Consider the following 6,000-nt stretch of genomic DNA (forward strand, 5'->3'; position numbering starts at 1 on the left):
ATACGGTCAGACGATAGCAGTGTGGGTTGCACAGATGTAGAGGAAGTAATTGCAGATACTACTGGGCACATTCCTCCAGGTAGATTGGCAGATGGGATCAATCTGACCAAAGAGGAATCAACGAAGGTGACAATTAATGAATTGATAGCAAAGCAACACTCACTAGTTGACGAGTTACAGGAAAAGGTTTCGGTATTGGAGGCGAAGCTACAGACTAAGCCTCAGGATAAACGTGTTGAAATTAAAACTGTATGTGAACAGAGGCTGAAAAAGCCACCAGATAACCCGGATTTAGGATCAAAGCCAGATGGGTTTTTCTGGAGTGACCTGGATGTAGACGAGGATTTATTGTGGGAAAATAAAGAAACAGTTGAGGACAAGTGTAGACAGATAGTAGTGTCTGTTAATACGCACGACTTACAACTAAACGTGTTGATTGACACCGATGCAGAATTGAGTGCTGCATCTGTGAAAATATTTGAGTTACTTAAAGACAGACCTGGCATCGTAGTTATACCAGTAAGAGGAGTGAAAATTATCGGTGCTACTGGTAAGGCCAGTAAACCGGTCACAAAACAGATTTTTGTCCACTTCGAGATATGTGGGGCACGATTTGAACAACAGTTTGTCGTCGTGCCAGACATAACTACGGAAGTAATTATCGGGTTCGATTGGCTATTAAAGTACCGTGCAGTGACTAATTGCGAAAGCAAAACTTTGACATGTACGACACAAGATAAAACAATAGTAGTTAGTTTTGATGAGGTAGGAGATGGTGTGCATAGGCAATACCAGCCTACACACATTGTTAACTGGTTGGATGCCATTGAAGTAGGTATGAATTTGAACTACTGTAATGTGAGGAATCTCGGCATTGACAAAAGTGTAGGAAGTGAATTGGAAGAGATAATTAAATTCCCTCCACAGATTGACATTAGTATTGGTGTGAAAAAAGATCGTTTGCAAGAAGTAATGAAGCTAAAAGCCGATGCTCGCATACGTCGTCATGATGCTAAAGCGCGTTTTGCCAAGTTTGCAATCGGAGACTTAGTACTTGTAAAAGCTCATGAGAAATCGAGCGAGATAGACCATGAAATCACTAAATTTAAGTTTGTTTATAATGGACCATATAAAGTCATTGGTATACCTCACACAAATGCTTATTGCTTAGAGTATCCTAGCTCTGGAAAACTATTAGGCATACGGAACATTGTAGACCTGAAATTGTACCAACCTTGGACTGGTTAATAACACAGAATGGGTAATTTGTACAGTATGTAAATATACAGTGTAATATTTTACGATTTGCTAGAATTCCAGGATTTTGCCTGACCAAGTGGACATTAAAGAAGTTGTAATTAATAAGAAATTAATTTTGACTAAATGATTTAAGAGTAACTGATTAGTAATCATCTGAAAAATCCAAGCTGCTAGTTTAAGTTTTCAGCTGAGTCACAGTAGATTAAGGAATGTAAATATGATTTTGTAACTAGCTGTAAGATTTAATGAATGTGTAATTTACTAGTCATTGCCGATGTACTTAGACACTGTTTTGAGTTTCAGGCTAGTACATGCGTGTGATGAGGGACAGTGTCGAGTTATCCACTGTGATAGTGTTAATGAACTCCTTGAGATTACTCGGGACTGAGTTTTTCCGAAAGAATTCAGTGAAACGCACGTTCTGGAAATGCCGTTAAAAGGTCGAGTGAGATCAAGCACGTCGCACAGGCGGGCGCAACAATACTGGCGAGGCGGAGCCACTGTCGGCTCTTGTGCCACTGTCGGCTCTTGTGTCGCTGTCGGCTCTTGTGCCGCTGTCGGCATTGTTTGTACGGAACCATAAACCAATTTTTAGACGATAATAATTGAGTGGAGACACTCCTAATCTTATTCCACTCTGTCATCTTGCACAAAATAAAACAGGTTGACAACATATTAAAATTCATAGAAAACATAGAAAATGGTTTAGCTATTCTAAAAATCAAAATTCCTGGCAGTATCAAGAAATGGAATACTATTTACAAAATTAATCAGAGTACATGGTCATAAAAAACAGATATATCAAAATACGCAAATTAATAATTAATTACATAGAATACAAATTTTATATATAACCTTTTCATAATTAATACTCTCGTCATGAGAGTCCAATTAACGCTAAACAGGAAAATAATATTCAGCAGATCGACAAAACCATAAATATTGACAGCAGAATTCTTTCACATCAGCTGTCCGGGAAGAAAAACAACTCCGCCTTCCGTACATGCGGTTTAACTTTTCACGGTCATTAAGGTCGATAAGTGAGGGGGAGGTTACATACGGACTATGGTACTGTTTCAACCATTGATTTTTGCAGCTTATAAAACATCCAAGAAGATGTGTAAAAATTATTCCATGCCAATGACCGATGCAGGTATATCTTTTCAACTGTAGGATTCCAGATTGAAGGTTGCTTATTTGAAAGGGAAAATATGGTAAGAATTAATTTCATCTGTAACTGAAAATCGGCTAAGAACTTATTGGGTGTAACAACGCGGCCGATGACGTAACTTCTCGGTTGGGAGGAAGTCTTCAAAAGATTTTCGTAAATACGTCTCTTTCGAGTAATTTGTTGAAAGATGTTTCACTTAGAGTTAAAAATGAATTCAGGCTTCAGGCGACTCCCAAACTGTCACATTTTTAAACACTGTTCTCAAAACGGCGATAAAACTTAACTCTTTGTTATATTATAATATTGTAACACACTGACGAAGAAGATTTTAGAAATTCGAGTCATATTTGGTAGAAGCGGTGTTGAGATCCAATGTCCACACTGATCTTAAACGACGTTAAATGAATGTAGAAAGAATTCCACACACATACCAGGCAGATTTCCTTTCTCTTGTTTGTGCAGCGCGAGGTCTTCCTCCATGTGGCGTGATATGTTTAAATTGCAGCTGACGGTAGCTCCCTCTTAGCTACGAAACACGCATTTATCGGGGTGAGTTGATGAAAGTGTACTAATAGAATGCGGATGGGAGTTTTCGTGGAATAGCATCACTTCACACAGTGTTGCTGGCCGTTGCTCTTCGATGGTTCTGCAAGATGTTTGATTTGCTGACAGTAAATTTCAGCTGTGATGGTTACACCTCACGAATGCAATTCGTGGAACACCGCACTGTCGCTGTCCACTGGATCCATAACATAATCTTTTGTGGATGAGCGCATAGCTGTGTGCGGAGATTTCCTGTTTCATTTGGACTCAACCATTTCTTTCTTTCCAAACGACTGGAACGATGTGTTGTTGACGATCCAATTGATGATGAGCAGGCAGAGATGCACATAAGGGCACCGACTGATTTTTATGGTTCTCGCTTAGGGTATGCAGTGCCCATACACCAGATTTTTGAACCTTTCCCATTGCACGCAAATGCCAAACGATAGTGAAAATATGATCACAGTTCATCACATTTGCTAGTTCTCAAGTACCCTGACATCGAACATTGTGGTTTAATGCGTTCAACCAATCGTCATCAAACCCGGAAAGTCTTTCTGAACGTTATCAGTCAATAATGTCAAAACCATCCTCCTTAAACGGGAAACTATTGTCCGTCATGCTCTGTCCAGCAGCGCTATCCCCACACAGAGAGAAAATGTTTCTCACTGCCTTCTCTGTCGTCACCGTTCTATTGATCTCAGACAGAAGAATATACCGGAAATGTTCGTATTTCTGCACTTGGCACTCCGTCTTCTAGCGTCCACGGCTCCACTCACTATCTGCTGTCGACCAGGTGCCAATACTTACACTCAAATAACAATAGTGAAATATAAATTAAAATGAGTCGAAAAATAAAACCATAGCAACCGGAATACCAAAATTCAAAACAAAAACGCTTCGAACTATTGCACCAGCCTCATACATATGTCACCCGATAGCGAGGTTGATACCCTGCGATGTCCGCCATTTGTTACACTTCCGGCAAGGGGCGCCTGCGGGTCCCTGGGCCTGGCCACTGGCGTAAACCCAGGTATACATTCCCAGAAAACGCAGCCACAGGGTACTTCGAATCCTGGTGTGCTAAAGCATCTTCCTCGCTTTCGTCGTAGTTTCGTTACCTGCCTTTTTACTGGATTTCAACTGCACTAAGTTTAGGATTGCTGTTATACGGACTGTAAATGGTCTTACTTCATCTTAGGCTATCTGGATTGCTCGCTATAATTTACAATGACCCAGAGCGTGCTGGAATTGTATGGTATGAAATGATAACAATCTGTCTGTGTAATAAACAATACGTTGCACCATAGGATGTGTAATAGTATTTTTCGGACTTCTTGCGTATCTCTATGACTTCTTTACGATCGTTTGGATTGCTGCAGATTTGATGATACCAGCAGTATCACGAACATATTGTCTACTGACAAGGGAACCTCCCCATCGCAGCCCTCTCAGATTTAGTTATAAGTTGGCACAGTGGATAGGCCTTGAAAAACTGAACACAGATCAATCGAGAAAACAGGAAGAAGTTGTGTGAAACTATGATAAAATAAGCAAAATATACACACTGAGTAGTCCATGCGAAAGACAGGCAACATAAAGGATAGTGTAAGCTCACGAGCGCCGTGGTCCCGTGGTTAGCGTGAGCAGCTGCGGAACGAGTGAAAAGTTTAGTTTTTTATTTTCAGTTTATGTGACAAACTTTTATGTTTTCATCACTTTTTGGGAGTGATTATCACATCCACAAGAAAACCTAAATCCGGCAAGGTAGAAGAATCTTTTTACCCATTCGCCAAGTGTACAAGTTAGGTGGGTCGACAACATATTACTGTCATGTGACTCACATGCCGTCACCAGTGTCGTACAGAATATATGAAATGTGTTTTTCTGTGGAGGAATCGGTTGACCTATGATCTAGGGATCAAATGTTTTTGGTTCCCATTGGAGAGGCACGTCCTTTCGTCTACTGATCTCACGGTTTTGCGGTGCGGTCCCAAAACACAGGCACTAAACTTATTATAATGAACAGAGACGTCAATGAACGAACGGACAGATCATAACTTTGCGAAAATAAAGAAAGTAAACTTTTCACTCGAGGCAGGACTTGAACCAAGGTCCTCTCGCTCCTCAGCCGCTCACGCTAACCACGGGACCACGGCGCTACTGAACACACACTCTCCTTGATGTTGCATATCTTGCGCATGGACTACTCAGTTTGTATATTTTGCTTATTTTTTCATAGTTCCACTTCTTCCTGTTCTCTCGATTGATCTGTGTTCAGTTTTTCAAGGCCTATCCACTGTGCCAACTTATAACTAAATCTGAGAGGGGTGCCATGGGGAGGTTCCCTTGTGAGATCCTACCACATGCGTCTTAGATAGTCGGTTCCTACTACTTGCTGTTACCGGGTTCCCAGGCCTCTCTGCATACTGTCACAAAACTAGATACTTCAGTTCAGGACATGTCTCGCTGATTTGTAACTGGTGTTAATAGCTCAAGAGACTGTAGTCAAACACGAGAGAACGTAAGAAAACATCACACCTGTTGTAGTTGTTAGTTCAAGACAGAAACAAAAGGTATACTCAGTGTGAGCTCGACAAAAGCTCAGAAAATAATACCTTCGTATTACGTGACCAGTCAACTGCTAGCATCCGTGCTGAGCACAGATTCTGCTATAAGTCGATAAAGTAATGGGCCATAATATCCTCAGTGCTATTAATTCCGTCCGCCTTGATATTACCGGATTCCACACTTTAGCTGTGCTGTCTTATGTGATTTCAGTTGTGTTAAAATAGTCTGCTCTGTGCAACACGTTTGGCCTCCGTGTGACGACGCAGTTCATCTTTTCACATTCATATGAGTTAGTGCAGCAGTCAGATTAACAACCTGCTATTTCTAGTGTGAGCAGTGGTTCGTATTCAAATATTGGGCTTTATTTTAATCGCGAGTAGTAGTTTCTCACGTGTACTCGCTATTAGCAATGGTTTGGCCTATGGTGCTTTATCGACCATTACAATGAATCTTCG

This window comes from Schistocerca cancellata, chromosome 2, assembly GCF_023864275.1.
Source record: "Schistocerca cancellata isolate TAMUIC-IGC-003103 chromosome 2, iqSchCanc2.1, whole genome shotgun sequence".
Lineage (NCBI taxonomy): Eukaryota > Metazoa > Arthropoda > Insecta > Orthoptera > Acrididae > Schistocerca > Schistocerca cancellata.